General features: G+C 41.9%; 1 protein-coding gene across 14 annotated transcripts in view; it reads left to right on the top strand.

Moving 5' to 3' along the window:
- The first annotated feature begins 3180 nt into the window (after positions 1–3180).
- baz2ba (bromodomain adjacent to zinc finger domain, 2Ba) overlaps positions 3181–20101 on the top strand; it is a 92931-nt gene continuing 76010 nt past the window's right edge. For all 14 annotated transcript variants that reach the window (XM_015953441.3, XM_015953440.3, XM_015953443.3 and 11 more), the window contains exons 1-2: positions 3181–3358; positions 19919–19961. The gene's annotated coding sequence lies outside the window, so the exon portion shown is untranslated. The remainder of the gene's footprint in view (positions 3359–19918; positions 19962–20101) is intronic.

The following is a 20101-nucleotide window of genomic DNA, read 5'->3' as shown; positions in this document are numbered from 1 at the left end:
CCACCTTCCTGCAGATGTCTGTTGGGGGTCAAAGGTCAGGAAGTACTGCATATTTCAATGTCACATGTAACCCCCCCTATCCTTATGCCATTAGGCATAGTTAGGCGTTCAGAATATCTGTGATGAACCATTTTCAGTAAAGGATCGGGAGAAACGAATCAATAACGGCGTTCATCGGGCGTAATTGCTGAATTTTATGTCAGGGAGAGAATATGAGAGTTACTCAAGGCTCACCGATATTCTGCATATAGCAGCCACAAATTGGTCCCTTGTGCTCGAATCTCACAGTCAGATCAAATCATTGACTTCTCAAATCATTACATCTCACAAGGCATTGTATTCAAGACTGCTGATGTGTTGAAAGGATGCCACAAAGAGAACTTACTACATGGATGGCGGGGAATAATTACGGCACAGTCCATCTGCAGGGCTCTTATAATAACGGAAAACAAAAGATTAAATTAGAGTCAATGGCTATAAGAGTTTAAGTTGTCAATGACTGCGAGGGAACAAAAAGCGTTTGGTTCGTTCTGTGCAGCAGAACATTGTCTTAATTGAATTTATTGGGTGTTTGTTTAATACTTATTATGTGGGACACAACAAAAAGTGAGGACTAATTCAATTTTATAGGAAGACATCCTTAGGCCACTTTTCTTGTGTGTGAAGACTATTTTAAGCTCCATTTATGGTGTTCAAATTAAACATCTCAGAGTTGCTGGAAGCTTCTGGTGTTAATGGAATCCCACACAGCGGATTGTGTGGGGAAGGGGAACAGATGAATCTGTATTCCCTGAATGTGTCTGGGCAAAAATCAATAAATGCAAGCCCAGCTCCTCTCTTCTGATGGCTGTCTTTGCATGGTAGACTAATAGAAAAATAATAATTAAATTTAAATCACCAGATTAATTTGTTTTCCATCAGTCTCAGGAGAGATCCTCTTTTTTTTCCTCCTGTTTCTTTAGTGGCTCATTATACTTTCTAATCAAGACCAAAAAAATAAAAAGTGCCTCTTTTAGACAGACATGCTGTCTCCCTTCCCCCTTCTCTTCCCTGTGGTGTGCTTTCTCGCATTGCAGTCATTGTGCTGGCACTTATTATGTTACAAATGACCGAGGTACGGCAGGCATTCTCAGTGTGCACGCAAAGAGGGCCCACCCTTCTACGCCACTAGCGCCTTCTCCTAATGACGATGCTCAGAGTGCCCCCCCCAACGCTGCCCCATGCAGCCCTCTTCCCCCCACTTTTCCACCCCCATGTGCTCTCTTTAATGAAGATTCTCCAATGCAATTAAAAATCCTTGCTTCTCGCTGCTACTGTATGACAAACAGAGCCACTGTCATTCCTCACGGCCTGTCATCCCTGCAACAAGAGGCCGGAGGAGTTGGGAGAAATACACCAGGGTGCCGCTGGCTACAGAGGCAGATAGAGAGGACTCTTGTGTGTTTTGTGTGTGTTTGAAGAAGACCAAACTACCCCCCCCCCCATCTCAACAGGTAATGGAAAGGGGCAGAGAACAAAAATCAATGACCAATGAACATTTGAGAGCACGCTTATAAAATGGCTTAAACTGGACACCACAAGCTGAATAAGGAGTTCTGTGTCCATCCTCCAAACTCTGGTGATCATGACTGTTTTATCAGACTTGCACCACCTTTGCTTCTTTTCTTTAAAGAAAAATTATAGATAAAAAGACGTGTTTCTGAGTAAGAGCTATGCAACGCTTGCAATAGCTTAAAAAAAAAAGAAAATCTGTGGTGACACTTTTTGATGTTGTGACATAACAACCGGAGAGGGAGGCAGAGATGAAACAAAACAAACACCAACCCTTGTTCATGATCATTTGTAATGTTTATAAAGCATTAGTATAAATATGCCCATAAACCACCAGTCTGCTCACAATAAAATCATTGTGCGTGATTTATGAGGTGTCTATAAACTAGCACTTTGTTAATCCAGTCTAATACCTGTTAAAATGCATGCAACCAGCGCTGACGGGACACACCAGTTGGTTCCAGTTCTGTGACCCATCCTCATCAGGGTGGGGCATGGATGAACAGTTGCCCACTCCATCTGCAAAAACTCTCCTCCACCCCACCCCCTGTCCAGCAGCGCTCCTCTATCCCACCCCCTTGTTGTTTTCCAGTTGAATGAAATAATCTTCCCCCGTCTGGAAACCCAGTCTGGGTCAGAGGGCCTGCGTTCAGCCTGTTGCTTATTGTGTGTTCAGAAGAGGAGGTAAAGCATACAATTAGGCACAGATGGCTGTCTTTGCCAGGCGATGTATTGATCCCATCCCGAGGAAGGAAGAGCTGTCCCATTTCTGGTTTTGTTTCACAAATGCCTTCTAATTTAGAGCCACATGGAGACCTTTTTGTATTATTTGATCATGCATTGTCTTTAAAGGGTTCACCATTTAGTCACTTAATAGTCTAGATGCAGCAACCTTTTCCATTTTTTTAAACATTGCAGCTTTTTAGACCTTGTTCAGGTTCTACAAAGCACTTTAAAATGTTCCTCAGAGTCAGAATTGCACATGATGTACTTATACAACCACATCTGTTCAATGAGAAGCATATTGTGGGCATTAGGGAGTGCAGTGCCTTGCCCAAGGGCACTCCGGCAAACTGCAGGAGCCGTGATCAAACCCCGAATCCTCTGATTGAGAGACATCCATCCCACCTCTGGGCTGCAGCTGTCCCTTCCCTGTCCCAAACACTAAAGTCAATGTGTCAAACGAGCAAATTTTTTATTTTATTTAGAAAAACGTTAATATGCACCTTTCAAAATAAAAGCAAAAAAAATCAAGAAATTGCATTTTTCTTTTTTCAGATAAAACTTAAAAAGGGATCATTAAAATTGTAATTCAAAAATTTCAATTTTGTATTTTTTTACGATGACCGTGTCGCTTTAGTGTTTGTTTGTTTGTTTACAACAGCGACTGGTGAGATGCCACAAACGTCATAAATAAAGTTTCCGCTGCATCTCTGGAGCAAACGATAACGTCGCATTTAAAGTAATAACGGTCAATTACTGCGTCTCTGCTTTACTACGGCCGCGCTGCACAAATAATAAGTTTTCTTTGTGTGGCAGTAGTGAGCTGACGTCAGGTCGGTTCCTTGAAGTGGAGCTGAATAAACCTTGAGAAGAGTCTCCTTCAATCTGCTGTTAGTAACTAACACACACACTCACACACCGAGACTCAATTACTGCCCAATTCCCGTCTTTATCACTCGTCCCCGACCTCTTTCATAACCAAAACCGACCAAGGAAAAAAGAGGCGAGAAGAAAAGCGAACCGAAGTGTTAGTAGAGCTAAAAACCCACGCTGGAAATAAGTAAAGTGTCGAAACTAAAAAAAGGTAAGTGTTTTTATTTCACGGACGCCGTTTTCGCCCCACCACAGGAACGAGCGATGAGCTGCGTAGAGCTGGCTTCGGCTGTCGTTTCTTCGCTTTCTTCAGCTTGTCTAAACTGTTTTGTGGATAGTTTCTTGCTCTTTTGCTGTTGTGTGTTTTAGCGGACATGTCCCGCTGTCGTTAGCGGTACGTTTGTTTAAAGTTTTTTCCTCTTTAATCTAAAAAAGCGAAGTGTTCTCCCCCTTCCTTAGTGACCTGATAGTGGGAATCGTCTTTGTGTCCTTCTCCCTTTTTCACTCGCACCGCTCACTCTCTGTCCCTTATTTGATGACTAGTTTTATTGCTGAGAATTTTAAACTTTTTAGTGGTTTGTGTTGTTTTTATCGAGCGTGTAAACGTGTAGTTCTCGGTTTAAACTGCGTGTTTTTGAGCTGGATGTTGTTTCAACCGTCAGCCTAGAGGGGGTAACAGCGCGAGGCACCGGACTGCCGTTGGTCTCGCGCTGCTGTCCGTCCGCTAATACGATCCATCCAGTTTAACAGTCCCCTCGACGCCGAAATAAAACAATTTGCGACAAAAACATAAATATCCACATCGGTTTGGATTAACTTGGACGTATAATATTAATTTCTGGTTCCTCAGCGGGTCAGAGTTGGAGCTTTTTCGTGTTGTTGGCCAGCCTCCCGGGGTGCTCGCTATCGCGGTTGCTTGCTCAAACCAAGACGTGCAAGGCAAGCTAGCAGCCGCTTGGCTGAGTTGTTGAAATGTATCCCTTTGTGTATATTACAATATCCTCCATTTTTTTTGCCCCTTCCAAAACAACAAGGCTCTCGCCATCTTGGTTATTTTAAATTCGTCCCTCAAGCACCCCTGCCACCTTTACACACGCACGCACGCACGCACACACACACACACACACACACACACACACACACACACACACACACACACACACACACACACACACACACACACACACACACACACACCACTTTAGAAGGAAATGGATCCACGTTTTTTTCTCAAGTTTTACCAAAGTTTTAGACGTGTTTGAAAAAAACTGATATTGAGGTTTGGATCTTGTTTGCGATTTTAGAATAAAATGATTGGGAGAAATCAGTTTGAAGCCAGTTTAATCTAAGTTTGTTATCGAGATGTTTGTTTTTATTCAACAGACACGAGCTTAGGGGGTGTTTTCTGTTAGAGTTGTCATTTTTATAAACAGACTGTGGGCATGGTTGTGGTTTTGATACATTCTGCTTTAAAACGATCGTATTTGTGCTATTTTTAGCTGATTTTGTTGTTCAGTGTGTTTTCAGCGGTGCCTTGTGTTGCGGCTAAACATGAATGAATGGAGGAAGGAGGAAGGAAATTATTGACGTTTGTCCCAATCACCCAAAATCCTATTAAAAGGAACAACAATCAGAATAAAATGAAATACTGGGGGCAAAATGAAAGTAATTAGACACTATGTTACTCACAAACATTAGTAAACATAACATCTACGAATGTTTATTAGAAACACCTAGCAGATTCTTTACTGGAATCTAAATCTGTGTAGGACTAATAAATGACCAAATTGACAAGTTTAACACCTTTGCATGTTTCTTCATCACAAAACACATTTCCAATCATGTCCCTGAGCTTTCAGCATGTTTGCATGTTTTAGAAAGAAACAATAGATTTATGAATAATGATTTTATTTAATTTGGGTCATTTTGTCTCATGCATACATTCAGGCCCTCCCCAAGGCAAAACTTGATTCCACTTTCGTCTGTGTCCTGTAAGCTGGGGAATAAGAGAAGGGGGGCTTGAAAAAACACTGAACAAATGCTTTGAAATGGAAAATCTGATCATTTCACCTCCCACCTCTTTTGTTTGCCCATTTATTGCCGCGAAGCTGGAGTGCAGAGGAGCAGATGTTTAGCCAAACATGAAGGCGCGGTGCCTCTGTCCTTATGGGGATGGCTGTCGTTCCTCTCGCTGCTGATGCATCAACATGACAGCTGCTTGATTTCATGGAGCTGCTAAGAAGCCATTAGCCGTTACAACGGAGCAGTGTCTTCCACTTTTTCATTGCTGATGCAACTATCTACCTATTAGCATTATTTTGTGCTGATTTATTGCAAACTGTGTGTGTGTGTGTGTTTGACCTGCACTAATAGTTTTCCCTGCAAGTGCTGCAGCTGAACATACAAACCAACAAGAAGTACTAATACTTTTGTGCAGTGTGTTTTTCTCATAATTAGAGAGACTGAGCAAGAGCAAAAGTGAAAAAGGGGAACAAATCTGTCAGAGTTTTGTTTGCCATGTTGGTTGGAAATGAAAGCACACTGTGCTACCTCAAGCACACTCAAATCAGCGAGATCTCTCTTTGCCAGGCCAAGAAAAAAGTCACCTCTGTTGGAGTTTTATTTTTTCCCTCTACTTCTCTTTCCTCCTGTTAAATTGGAACTGTTGTTTTTGACGAGATAAAGGAGGACTTCCGCTTGACTTGAACATTTAGGAATTAAGGATAGACATAGTTAAGCCTTATTTGCATGTCTACCAAAGTCACGGCAAATGGTTGCTATTGCCTAAGCTGATTAGGTGAAATTAGGTTCACAAGCTCTGTGTCTATGGGTGCTGAATCTGACAGAACTTAGACAGCTTTTGAGAAGACAATCTCATGTGCACACAGACTCGATTCTCTATAATCCTCGACTATTGAATATGAAGCTATCATCTTTTCTAAGGTGAAAGCCCTAGTTTGTGTTCCTTTGAAAATTAAGTTAAGTGAGCTTTATTAGGTGTGCGTGATACGGTAAAGTTAAGTCATTTGTATGGGCAGCGCTGGCCGTGGCTCTTTTTTGGGAGGGACCATAAATACATAAAATGTGCTGTAAGCTGTAGTTATTTTTGCTACAAAATCATAGTAAATGTCACAATCATCTACTTGAGAGTGTAAGTCAGTATCACTCTGGGTAAACCTGCAACTGTTGATAACAAAATAAACAGAATTCACAAAGAAGTTTGCCTAAATGTCTTAAAATGTTTACGAGGGTTGTCAGGTTAATCTCATGTTGTTTAGATTTTGAACATGTTCAAAAAATGTGCAACAAATATTCTCTCTGTACAAACCCTGAGGCCAGGTTCACACAGCAGGAAAACATGAAAGACCACGCATGTGGTTATAAAAGAAAATCACAGATATACCAGATTTAGTCCTACTGTGTGTGATGTCTGACATCATGGTAAAATCTACACACAAACTGATTTCACACTTGAACATTACCCGGTCAAATGGGAAATCTCGCACAACCTCTTGAGATCAAATGTGACTTTAGAGGAAAGAAAAATGGCGGAGGATAAGCATGTTGCATTCTTCCATCATCTTGCTTTCTGATTGGCAACATGTCACATTCAACAAGCAGCCTGCTCACATGTCCTCAAAATCAAACCAAGACATTTTAGACAATTTATTAGCCCTGATTTATGATTGGAGCGATTCTGAAATCCTTCCAAGCAGACCTTTACACACCACACATGGTGGGAATGTCTGATAAAATTATTTTAGAGCCAGGAGTGTCTTTAAGATAGCCGAAGGGGGTATTCAGGTCAGAAATCTGCATAATAATTATCTTACAGTGAAACCAAGCCTAAGTTGCTCTGGGAAAATTTCCACAACAGTCACCATTTTTTGCTGTTGAATTATAAGCTGGTCAGATATAAAACCTTTCAAAGATGTTTTGTACATGCTAATTTGGAGGGATTCCAACTGAAAACGGGCACATTATTGTAAATTTGTGTCCCAAACTAGTTGGCATCAGTGTAAACTACATCAGAGTAGAAAAAACTAAAGACACGTTTTCTTAAACTTAAAGGTTTGGCTAACTCGTTTAATCAATACGCTTGCAGTAGTTTTTTGTAGGAATAAAGGCCTTGTAAGTTGTACTTTGGGGGAAACAAAGCTCTGGTGCACTAGTTTCAGGATCTACAAGTGAGACAGATCAGAGGAGGGCTACAGATGACAGGATTTGGAGTCTGTGTGAGTGAATGTTAAGTGACAGTGTGACGTAGATCTGTCGGGTTCTTCAAATACTAGAGTTTCACCGTCTGTTTTATCAAGCTAATGCAGGAGATAGGTGTAGGAGACAATTTTCATGTTCAGCTTGCATGACAAACTCCGAGTGACTGATTACTATCAAAAATAAAAATTAAAGCCGTGGGAAACTCTTTCAATCAATACATTTGCAGTAGCCTCTGTTTAGGAATTAATGTCTTAAATGCCGTACTCTGAGCAAAAAAAGCCAGGAAATGCCTGCATCAGCACGGACAATTCTGCCACATCAGAGGAGAGCTTAACACAACAGGATTTGGAGTCTTATTTCCTGATATTTGGACATCTCGCCTCAGATTGGGTAACAGCAACGTGACTCTAACACTAACTCAGTTATAGGTAAGCCCGTATAGGTAAGTTCAAGCGACCACTTGATGTAGATCTGTGAGGCTTAAAATCCGAATTTCACTGCCTATTTTCTATCAGAGGCTAATGCAGGAGATAGGTGTAGGAGACTATTTTCATGATCAGCTTGCATGACGAACTCAAAGTGACCGATTCTAATCAGAAATAATCATTAAAATGTTTTCAGTCACCCACACCTTTAATTAATGACCGAGTTTAATGTTTTCACATTTGTTTGACCTTTTCTCACATGTTGTAAACTTTTACCAGTCAACATTTAAAACCAAAGTAAATCGGCACTAAACTGTATTATAGCACGCCCATCATTTTGACTGATTACAAATATACTTGCTAAGACATGAATTAAGCAGTGTTTAGATACATTTGTATCAAAGGACACCTTTACAGCAAAACTACTTCTGTAAAATACCTAGTAAATAAGAATAAATTAAATATTCTGTCAGGATGGTCAAAACATGGATATAAAAGTGATGAAATGTATTCAAACATTTTCACACGTTGCAACGAATGTCTTTCTGATTAGGTCAATCCTTGATTAAATGACTACGCAGTACTTTAAGTATGTTCTGTATTACTGAACCTGCCTGAGAATGTTTTGCTGTGTGACTAACTCCATCTCTAAATATTTCATGGCACTGATGTTTTTTTATGTTATATTTAGTCACCGATTAATGAGACAGAGCAAACAACCTATTGAGAATAATAGCCATCTGGTTGCACCTCCAAATCTCTGCATGCTAGCGCTGACACAGAGCTGTGAAATTTAGAGAGGAAGTAGAAATCTGCTCTTTGTTAACCAAATGATCCAAGAACTCATGTCAGAAAGAGTTTTGGTCATATATTTTAATCATTCCCTGTTGGCCAGTCACTTACTTACCTAGTGTGTACGTAAAAATTCACGAGGAATTAAACGACATACAGAGGAACCGATGATTTTCACAGATTTATCATAAATGTGTGTTCTAAAGTTAATTGTCCTTTGAGAACTTGAAATTTTAGCTTTAATAGGCTGGTAATTTGCCTTATTGTATAGATTCAGCAGACGCCGTGCTGCATCTGTATCTGTCCTGTGTTTTGTTCTGCGTTACAGGCCCAAGCAGACAACACGTTTATCGATACGTGTTCACGAGGGCCTGCATGTTAATATCTTCCCAGCTGGAAAGTTGGTTGGTTGGCCCTCGGATGATCTGCCTAACCTCACGTTACCTTTCTATTTTGGTAACACTGCATGTTCACTGAATGTCCTGATAATCATCAGAGCACACAAATAATTGTCTAAAGTGCATGCTTGGTGACAGCTGCTTTTAACGCCAGCCTTTTCAAATATTGTGGCTATCTTTGACCAGAGTTGTTTGTATCCATCTGTGCTGTGAGAATGTGGCTACAGTTTGAAAGCCGAGCTAATGAGATAGGGCGCGTATGCCTCCTGTTGTACGAACAAGTAAACAATCTCAACTGTTAATTAAGACAAAACAAATCAACACCCATTTCGGCTTTCTCTACATTTTTGTGTGGATTACATACGGTGGATTAATTACCAAACAATAAGCAGTGGAAAGTGCAAGTGGGTCACCCCTGTATTGACTTTCAAGAGGGAGAAGACAGAGCGGCCGAATTTGGGAGGGAAAAGTGATAAGCTGCTTCTTTGCTGTTCATCCCATGGGCCTCTTATTTATCATTCAATGTGAGAATTTCCTTGATGAAAGTCAAGGTTGTTTGCATATCCACTGTCTCGTTGGGATGCCTGTTTTTCCAACAGCAAGGTGAAAAGGTTGATTTTCTCCCGCTCCAAAGAGAAGCCGTGCTTGGAAAGTCCACACTAGTTTCTTTTAATGAAGTCTCAAAAGGTCCTGATGATTTTTCCACTTCAGGGCTGTTTTTGTTTTGTACATTGGTGCAGAGGTGGAAATACAGATGTACTTCATGTTTTGTGTAGCCATAGAACAACAAACACGCAGGTCCTCATTATTCACCGTTTCCGTTGCATATTCATGTTTAGGTTAGAGCTGCATGTGAGCTGATCGCCTCTCTTTAAACGTGGCTTTTGTGAAATGTAAGAGTGACATGACATGGCAACATTATGAAAGCATTTCCTCGTCGTTGGTATTTTGTTTCACGAAAGAGAGCCATTCACCCCTTCTCTGTATTAACTGGACAAACTAGGCCGGAGCAACATAAAAATGAACATGTGGATTTTGTTGGCCCGAGGAAACCAAACAAATAGTTTTCTACTGCTTTCACTCCACTTCTTATCCATCTCTAGTGTATACCAACATCCCGTTTCACAGGAACCTGATGATGACACTGTAGAAACCATCTATATAGGTTGATGTTTACAACAGTGACATTCTTAATGTCAGGCTGGGAGGGGGACTGTAAATACACATTTCCCCCCAATTCTCTGGTGCTGGTTGTGCTCAGACGGGAGAGGAAATGAATGGAAGAGAAATAGGAAGAAGGTTTTGAATGTCAGGATGGGAATGATATTGGTTTCTCTACTGGTGTTCCTCTTGGGTCAGTGGGGTTCTTGATGATACTATAGAATAAGTTGATGCAGGCAGAGGGGCAGTATGCCTAGCTTTGTGTTAATGCACACTTACACACATGCATGGGTTAAGATCTTGACACACACACACACACACACACACACACACACACACACACACACACACACACACACACACACACACACACACACACACACACACACACACACACACACACACACACACACACACACACACACACACACACACAAATGCATGAGATTGCGCCTCGACAGCCCCCCGTTTATTGATCTTCTTCAGCATTAAAAATCCGGTCACTGCTGCCACAAAGGCTTTTTATTTTAGCTGTGCTGGCAAAGCCTGCTCCAAGCTAAGCCAGAATTTAAAACATTTAACTCCTACGTAACTCATCAAGAAATGACAGGGATAAAGGAAAACAAAAGCATTTTTGAGCCATGCAATAGCCCTGTGTGTGTGTTTGTTCAGGAGGACCATCATGTAAATTATGCTGAGAAATCAGTTTTTTTTCCCGTGTAAACACCACTGCTCAGATTACTAAAAGGGATAGCCTTCTCTGAATTCCAAGTTTCTTTGAATGAAATGATACTTTCTGTTTTCCTCCAGGAAAGTCTCAGATAAGGCACGTGAAATGACTGATTTGAACTGAACTCACTAATAACTGCAATGGCTTTACCTTGTTAGTTTAGCTGAGGCTGAATGGCTGGAAGTCATTGGATTAGTCATTACTGCGGCTGGGACAAGCTGCTGTTTTTAGCATATTAAGGTTAAAAAAGGATACTCATGTGTAGAGAGGCAACTCACAGTGTTTAATCCACTGAAGCCCTGTAGCACGCACTCCTAAACATCCAGTCTTTTTCCTGTCTAAGCACAGGGCAGTTCTTTTCCCCTGGTCTCAGTGTACACAACATCTGATGTCAAAAATATTTCCTCTTTTTCTTCTTAGGAAATCGTTTGTTCCGTTAGTCGAAGAGGAAATGATCCGACTACCTCCTCGAATACTTTTCAAAAATAATTCTTCTTGAAAAGGTCAAGGCACATTTAGGTGATTTCTAAATGCTTTAACGTTGTAGTAAAATGTGAGTTGCATGAACATTAATTATTAAAAACAACACCAGGCAGCCAAAACATGCAGATGAACCTGCTGTTGTTTTTCATGTTTTTCACTTGTCCAGTGCTGAAAGCTTAGCCCTGCTCAGCTTGTGGCATTGTCCCGCTTTCCCCCCATTTCTGTCTGTCTGTCTGTCTGTCTGCCTCTGTCTGTCTCTCTGTTGCGCTTGTGCTCGCTCTTTCTGAGCGATGACACTGAGAGACAGCTGTAACGTGAGACGCCTCTCGATCCTGGCAGGAGCTTCGCAAGCTGAGGCAGAAGGGAGGGAGAGGGCCTTTATCTGAGACTGGGGGCGCTGACCTCCCTCATTCCCCTTCTCCTTTTCTCCTCCTTTCTCTCCCAGCCTGTGTCTGCTTATATCCTCCCCCCACCCAAAAGAAGCAGAGACTGCATTCTCAAAAAGTGAAATGAGAAAAGAGTTTAGCAAAATTCTGTTGAATGAAAACATATTTATCCTTTACATTTCACCAGTTGTTATGTTACACCAGACCGTCTTAAGTTGTGTTGTCAATGGTGACTTATGTTTGTGAAGTGTACGAGAACACGTCTTCTCTGTTTGCGTTCTTGTAGACGGAAACGTTCACACTTCCCTTGGACTCTAGGCTATGGTTGCTAAATCCTCTGTGAGGGCTCCTGTGTGTAATCCAAACATTTAGAGCTAATTTAAGCGCGCAGGCAGGAGCAGCATCCTTTAAGAAACAACAGATCTCCCTCTCCAACCACCACTGTGTGTGTTTGTGTGTATGCTACACACGTTTGTGTGTGTGTGCGTGTCTTGTCGCTAGAGGGAAATGAAAGTACTCAATCACTCACCTGTCAGAGTACTTCAAAATCCGTCCATAACACACTAACATGCACGCACACACACACACACACACACACACACACACACACACACACACACACACACACACTCATGTGGACACATGTGCATACACTCGCCCCTGAGGGTTTGACAGGACTGGCCCTTTATTGACTCCCTAGATCAAGGAGACAGCAGATCCATTTAATAGAAGCTCCACACACAGGGAGGGAAATCAAAGTGGATTCACATCTGCTCTCCACACAGCTCTGCTATATCCTTTTTCTCTTGTACAGCAGAGCTGCTCATCATTTAAAATTGTAGCTTTGATGGGCATCAAGTGAAATTTCGCGAGCCAATACCAATAGACGTCAGAGCGCTTCTCTCTGCGCGTTAACCCAACAGTTTCCTTTACGCCAAAGATTCTCTCTGATTTGCCTCTTCAACACATCTTGTGCTATTGCACAGAGGGTAGTCATGTCATGATACCAGCCCAGTAGGGGTTCTAGACATGTTCTGGTGGCCCTGGCCCTTCGCTTCCCAGTTGGCCGGGTTTTGTGCTGAGTGTTTTGGAAGGCCAGTTAGCCAAGAGGGTGCTGGGAGGAGATGTGACAGCTGTGTTGGTCACGGCTACTCTGACCTTCACACGTCATCCCGATGGTTCATCAAGGCTGTAATGATACGCTGAACCTGTTGTGTAGTCCTAATCACCCACTCTGGTGATGATCTGCTTTCACGCCGTTCTGAAATTGACATCAAAATGCAACTGTGGAAAGTCACAAACAAGGCCAGCTCATATCTTAAAGAGATTTGCACAGCTAGGAAAAGTAAGATATGGGGGTGGATTGCTTAACGTGACAACGGGCATCCTAGCAGTTAGAGAAAGTAATCATGGCAACATAAAATCATGTGTACATCCACAGACAAAAGACAGAAGCGCACAATCAGACATGGCGTTTCTTCTATATTCCACCTCTCACAAATGGATTGCACTAATGCTCTGAGCTTTTCACCAGTCTCAGAGCGCTTTACTTCAGTGTGTGGTGTAACGTGGTCCCTTGAGAAGGCACTAGCTCCATCAAGTCAAGGAAGAAACCATTTAGCAGAATGACAAACACGCACATATATTCACACACACACACACACACACACACACACACACACACACACACACACACACACACACACACACACACACACACACACACACACACACACACACACACACACACACACACACACACACACACACACACACACACACACACACACACACTGCACCGGGAGGCTGGGAGGATTTGAATTGCACTTAGACAAACGTTTCTCACACAAGTTCTTTATTCCTCCACTCGCTCTCTTCTTTTGCCCCGAACATACACTTACTCACATACAAAAGTACTTGCACAGAGATTCCGTTTTGTCAGCTTTCAGCCCCAGATCATGTAACGATAAAAGATGCTGCCCTGCAGTTAGACACTGCCAGTAAATCACAGGGCAAAGAAAGCTGGGAGAAGCACTTATTTTTAAGCAGCATGAGAGACCACACTGGGGCTTGGGTGGATGAGGTGGTGGTGGTGTGGGGGTGAGACAGATAGGGTAAGACAGAGAGAGAGAGAGAGAGAGAGAGAGAGAGAGAGAGAGAGAGAGAGAGAGAGCTTCTTTGTGCACTGTGTATTGTGTGTGATGAAGAGATGAATCACTGCTATTTAGGGATTGGTTTCCTGCAACTGATTGTGTGACGACTTGGTGGCGGACAGACTGTCAAGACTTGCCTGTTTTGTTCGAGGGGCTTCAGGAAAATGTCTGTAGCCAAGTCTCACCCCCCACCGCCACCGGTGTGCCGCAGATCAGCAGAGACAACAGAGGCAAACACCTCACTAGTGCGCCTCTTCTAACAAGGCATCAAATATTAAAATGGAAGGGATTTTAGGCCAATCTCAATATGTTGGTTTTTAGAGTACACTTGTTTTCCGTGCTCTGCAAATCTAAACAGCAAAGGCTTATATGCACGGTTGTTTTTTCTTCTCCCCCAGCTTTTATTTCCTTCCTTTTGGTGTCTGCTCTGAAAGTGTGACCCTTGTGTTTATCTCTGTGCAGATGTCAGAGAGCTGTTGTGTATGTGTAAAAATAAATAAAGTCAACATCTGTCTGACTGAGGAAGCAGTGGTGGCGGGTTAGGAAACCCAAACAAGATGATTCAGACAGACGTTAGAGCAGTTAGGTTGTGCATTTACCTGGAAGCAGGTAATAATAACTGTGCACATAATTCCTGGTTTTAGTTTTTTTGCCTTTCAAGGTATTTTTTTCTGAGAGGGGAGAAAATGTTTTTGTCTGTTGATGCGTCTGTCATTTTAGCAAAAAAAAATCGCACAAACCTCTTGGCAGATTTCAACGAAACTCAGAAGTGAACCCTTACATGTACATATATAAATGGTTAACATCTGAGGTCATTGCAGTTCAACTATGACTAACTCAAGCAGTTTTATGAAAATGGAGATAACATTTGCTGTAATAGGAGCTGAGTCTTACACAACTCATGCATAACATTATTTTCAACATTTGAAAAAAACTGCTAAAACTTTGTCAGTTCTAAACTCTGGCATTAAATGCAGCAGGCAATAGGGAGCCTAAAGGTTGGTTTATGCTTGACGTGTCCACGAGGTCCGCGTGGCGAAATTGCGTCATTTTAACAACCACGCCCCTCCACCGTGTCTCCGCACGGCCCAAAATTTCCGCAACGCGCACCTAGGAAAATTTCTAACCACGCGGACGGTCGGACGCGGAAAAACATGGCGGACCGGCAAGAGCTAGTATGGCAGAGGTTCTTAAATACAGACATTTGTATGATTCAGCTCTGAGATCACCATGATCAACATGTTGTTAATAATTCTTGGAGAGAAATAACTTGCACTGTCGGAAAAGACGAGGACGCTGTTAAAAATGCTGAAATGCCATGTTGTAAACAGTCATTTTTACTTCTACTATGGTGTAGTGTTGGATGTAGAGCTGAAACGATTCCTCGAGTACTTCGAATAATTCGAGTACAAAAAATCCTCGAGTCAAATTCTCTGCCTCGAGGATTCGTTTAATTCATATTTAATTAATTCGTGGCTTTGCAATCGCCCGGGGTCATGTTTCACCCGGACCGAAATAAGTGACGCACATGCCCACTGGACTGAATGCACACGCGAGTAGCGAATATAACTTAACTTTCTCTTAACAACGTGGACCCCGGTGGAGTGCGAAAAAGACAGAAAAAGTCAAAGTTGTGGGACCATCTTTCACGTCGTAAGACGGAAAACGTAGTCCAGTATAAATACTGTAAAATGGATTTAGCCTATCACAACACCACATCCTCCAAGCTGCAGCACCTGTAAATGTCACTTCTGCAAGCGGACTCAGAGCCTCTACAAGATAATGCTTTTTAGCCTGTTTTTCTATATATTCTGCGGACACTGCGACTTTTTCGTTTGTAGCACTCAGTTTCAGCTCACACCGTACATCTGGTAGCAACACGTCGGACTTAAAATGTGCTAAAAATAGCAGTTTTTACACAATATGTCGGACTTTCTATTGTGTTATTGATGTCTGTTGTCCCTCGGGGTTTCTGCAGGAGGACACGGGTATTTATGAGTGGCGGAGGAAAACGAAAGAAAGTAAATAAATGTTTTGTGATCAGTATAATTTGACAAAACCACAGCAAACATGCTTTTGGCAATTCTTGTTAGTGTGAGAAAAAAAGTGTAGAAATTAAAACGGACGTGTGTTAATAGGGAAACAGCCGGCGAGCTGTTTGCGCCGTGAGCGGTTCTGGTTCTGGTTCTGTTTGGGCCGCAGCCGCTCGCAGCGTTATCCTCCTAGTTTTTGTCTGGCTTGCAGGCTAGCAGATTCTCACACGAGGGGAAAATCGGCTCAGGTTGTTTACTTATTTTTTGCACAGGCATTTGTTTACTGTGAAGTAAAGTTGAAGTGCTGAAGTTATGCAAACTAATTTTGAATAAAACTTGAAGAATAACTGGCAATTGCTTGCTCATTTTAAGAGGTCTTTCATAATTATAACATGCTATTTGATATCAAATCACTTTTATTGTCACGTCACATGTGCAGGTACACTGGTACAGTGCATGCTAGTGAAATTCTTGTGTGCGAGCTTCACAGCAACAGAGTTGTGCAAAAATACAGTAATGTAAAAAAAAGTAAAATATAAAAATGGCTAATCTAAGTATACAAATGAATAAAGTAAACAATAAGATAAGAGATATAAAATGTACAGAGGTTGGTATGTACAAAACAGTGGCATTAATGTACAGTATGGAGTGTGTAATGTTGGAACTTGGTGGAGCTCGCGACGAGGCAGCCATACTCGACGCCATCTTGGCTCATCAATATATGATATAATGGTTTACAAACACAAAAGGGTAATTTATTAGAGTACTCGATTAATCGAAAAAAATATTCGATAGAGTACTCGATTACAAAAATATTCGATAGCTGCAGCCCTAGTTGGATGCATGCAGTAGAGCTCCATGCTGCCCCCTACAGTTTGGGAGAATATTGGCTCACCGCAGAGACGAGCCGCACGAACCATAAACGCTGCGAGTTGTGAAGCGCGTTCCATCCGCGAGCCGCATCACCAAGCGGAAAGTAAATGCATCAAGCATAAACCAAGCTTAAAGCCTGATTCATGCTTCATCGTCTGCGTCAGTGCGGAGACACGCATCTTCCTTGCGTGCCTGCCGGAGAGCTCCGCAATGACGGATGGAGTGAGCTCTCTTTTCTAAACATCCGTCAGTCGAGACGGACAACGCAAGCTTGTGATTGGTCAGGACGCCGCTATTGTTTACAGCGCCGCCATTGTGCCCTCAAAAACATAGAGAGCTGAGGATAACAAATGGCAGACACAGAGAAGCTTGAAGAATACCTCACGAAATAACTCTAAAAATATGAACGTTTAATTCCCCCGTGACTGGAGGAGTGAAAAGATGCACAGCAAGCTTTTTATTTGTGGACGGAAATGACAGGAAACTTGGGTTTAGAGGTGGGGAGCACATGATGAGGTGGAGGAGAATGAGAGACAAATATGTCCATGTTAAAAAGTCTCTTATATACAAAAAACACAATATAAACACACTATCTTGGACCGATACATGACAGGATACCACAGTGCTACGCCCTCTGTTGTCCTGCTGGGCAATTGTTTTGCAACACTACCCAGGAGACGAAGAAGTATGAGAGCAAAACGCTTCTGTCAATCCGTGCGTGTCTGTCCCTTACGGAGCTGACGGAGAAGCACGAACCAGGCTTAAGTCTCCCTTTCTAGTCGCCTCATGGGTCCCTGGAAGAGAGAAAAAAATGAATGCAAGTCAACAGGGCTAAAAGAGCTATTTTCTAATCCGCTTTGCCTTACGGCTTGGATCACACATATGTTGTACTTCATTTTAAATACAAAGTAATGATGTGTGTTTCGACCACCCCTGTCATGTATTTTAAGATTTATCAGCTTGTAAAGTTCATAATTAGCATGACTAAAAATTAGACGTCGGTACATCGCGTATGACGTCACCACAGAAGGTCCTCTCCCCAGCGTAGCTGCTACTTACCAAATAGCCAGATGCTTCTTTCCTCTCGAAGGAAGGATTTGAAGTTTGCTGAACTTACAGCCTTTTTCCCTCTGTTTTCTCTGTGTCTGGTTTGATGATGTGTTTGGTGATGCGCTGGACGTATTTTCACTCAAAACTTAAAATAAAATTTCACCCGTTTGAAAATAAGCACTTTCTTGGCATCAGTATGTGTCTTTCCGATTCACAGACACCATTAGTGAGATCCATGGCACATAACAAACAAGATTAGAAAATAGCCCCATTGACTTGCTTTCATTTTTTTTGTTCTTCCGGAAACCCATGGTCTGGAAGTAGATGGACATGGCTTAGGCCAAAGTTGAACTTGTATTGATTAAAGCAAAACCTTTATTCAATTGTTGTTGTTTAATCACATTTCAAGGGTTTGAGTCATTGGTTTGAACATAAATAAGCAAACTTATCAAGGGATACCAGGGGAAATGATTCATTAAGTATGAAACTGTTAGTTGCAGCCTAACTAAACTAATATCATTTATAAGGACAATTCTATTGAACAAGAAAACAAAAAGTGTGTGTGTGTGTGTGTGTGTGTGATTTTTCCCCATCTGCTATTGATGTAAAACCACAAAGATCTAACAGTAAAATGAGGTTAATAGACTAACAGCCTGATTCTCAGTCAGGCAAATGATGGCAGACAGCATTGGCTTTCTTATCCAGTGTAATTCACCTGCCTCATGGCTGGCGAATCATATTCTGTGCTGAAGTCCTATGAGCAGAGATCCTTTAATCATCCACTAATAGGCCTTTATGAAAAAGCTGAAGATGAATTCAGTCTACCTGGCTCTCTGTTATCACTATCACTGCGATGACTTATCAAAGTGTTTGTGTGTGCCTGCAGCCTGAGCATGTGTCTTTAGCCTGTCTGTGTAGATAATGCAGAAAGCCATTACAGTTTGATCAGTTTAGTCATTATCAATACGGCCAGTCGAGGTGATTTCTGTTTCAGGATCAAGTAAACCGCAACAACAGATGTGTGCTGGGTTATGTGCACAAGACATGGGCTGAGGGCACCTTGGAAATAGAAACTGCTTAAGCACAAGGACCAAAATACACGCATATTTATTTTTGGCTGTTGGCATTTACAAAATTATAGAAACTTAAGTGGAAAAACATGAACTTTTACAAACAGAATGAGACGATTGTTGAATCTGACCATACTCGTGCTAATGCAGCATTCGCCAGACTCGATTTTGTTGCTGCTGACCAGATGGATGTGTTTACTGACAACAAAACCTTGTTAGATAGCTACCCACACACGCTATAACGCGGCTCTTGAATTGGTGTGTCTGTGTTTGTGCTCCTTCCCCAATAGCCCCATATGTGTGAGGAAATCTGATGTTTGTAGTTCTCTATTAGTACCTAAACTTTCTGACTCAAAGGAAAAGCCAGAAAAAAAAACTCTTTCGAGTTTGTGGAAGAAGAGGTTTTAGCAGCGTAAATAAAAGTTGTAAAATCTTGTGTGTGTGTTTGCTTGCTGTATATACAAAGCTGGGTGGTGTCTGTTATGGTGAGCTGCTTAGATTAGGCTCAGAAAGTGCACAGGAGGGCCTTAGAGACAATGCATGAGAGATGGGCGTGAGAACGCTGGTGAGGCTTGGTTCTCTGCAAGAACTGTCTTGTGTTTAGGGAAAATATCCTCGCACTCAAAGCTCCAATGTCTAGATCCATTTCTAGCAAACAGGTTTTGCAGGAAAGCGTTCAGGGAGAAAGAGGCTTTTTGTGGGTGTGAATATGTTTCCGTGCATGCAATAGTGTGTGTGCACGGCCACAGCTGTGACTCAAACATCACGTTATTTCTGGTTTGATGTGTACGAAAACTGCAAATACAAAGATGTGTAACTGCAAGATTTATACAGGTAGCTTAAAATGTTTCACCCTATTTCAAGTCAGCGTTATCGCAATGCAGCATGAAGCCAAATCATCATAGAAAACAAAGCGCGTTGTAGACGCCTCATCCCCGTGACTCAAGTAGTATATTTAACCTGGTCTAAAGTGAGCGTTTGTTTCTGCTTTCTTCCCAGGTGTTACAGCAGTTATGTCAAAAAGCTGAAGACATCTCTAACAGTGAGTACACACACTCATCTCATCCACGCCTTTCCCCTCTCTACATGTATGTCTGTGTGTTACAAAACACTTGATGCGTGACTTTTTGAAATGCATATTGTCTCACACTTCTGCTTTTTTTCCCATGGTGTGTCAGAAGG

This window comes from Nothobranchius furzeri, chromosome 9 (genome assembly GCF_043380555.1).
Source record: "Nothobranchius furzeri strain GRZ-AD chromosome 9, NfurGRZ-RIMD1, whole genome shotgun sequence".
NCBI classification, from domain to species: Eukaryota; Metazoa; Chordata; class Actinopteri; order Cyprinodontiformes; family Nothobranchiidae; genus Nothobranchius; species Nothobranchius furzeri.
Note: the sequence above shows the minus strand (reverse complement) of the source record. Positions and strands in the feature narration are given on the sequence as shown.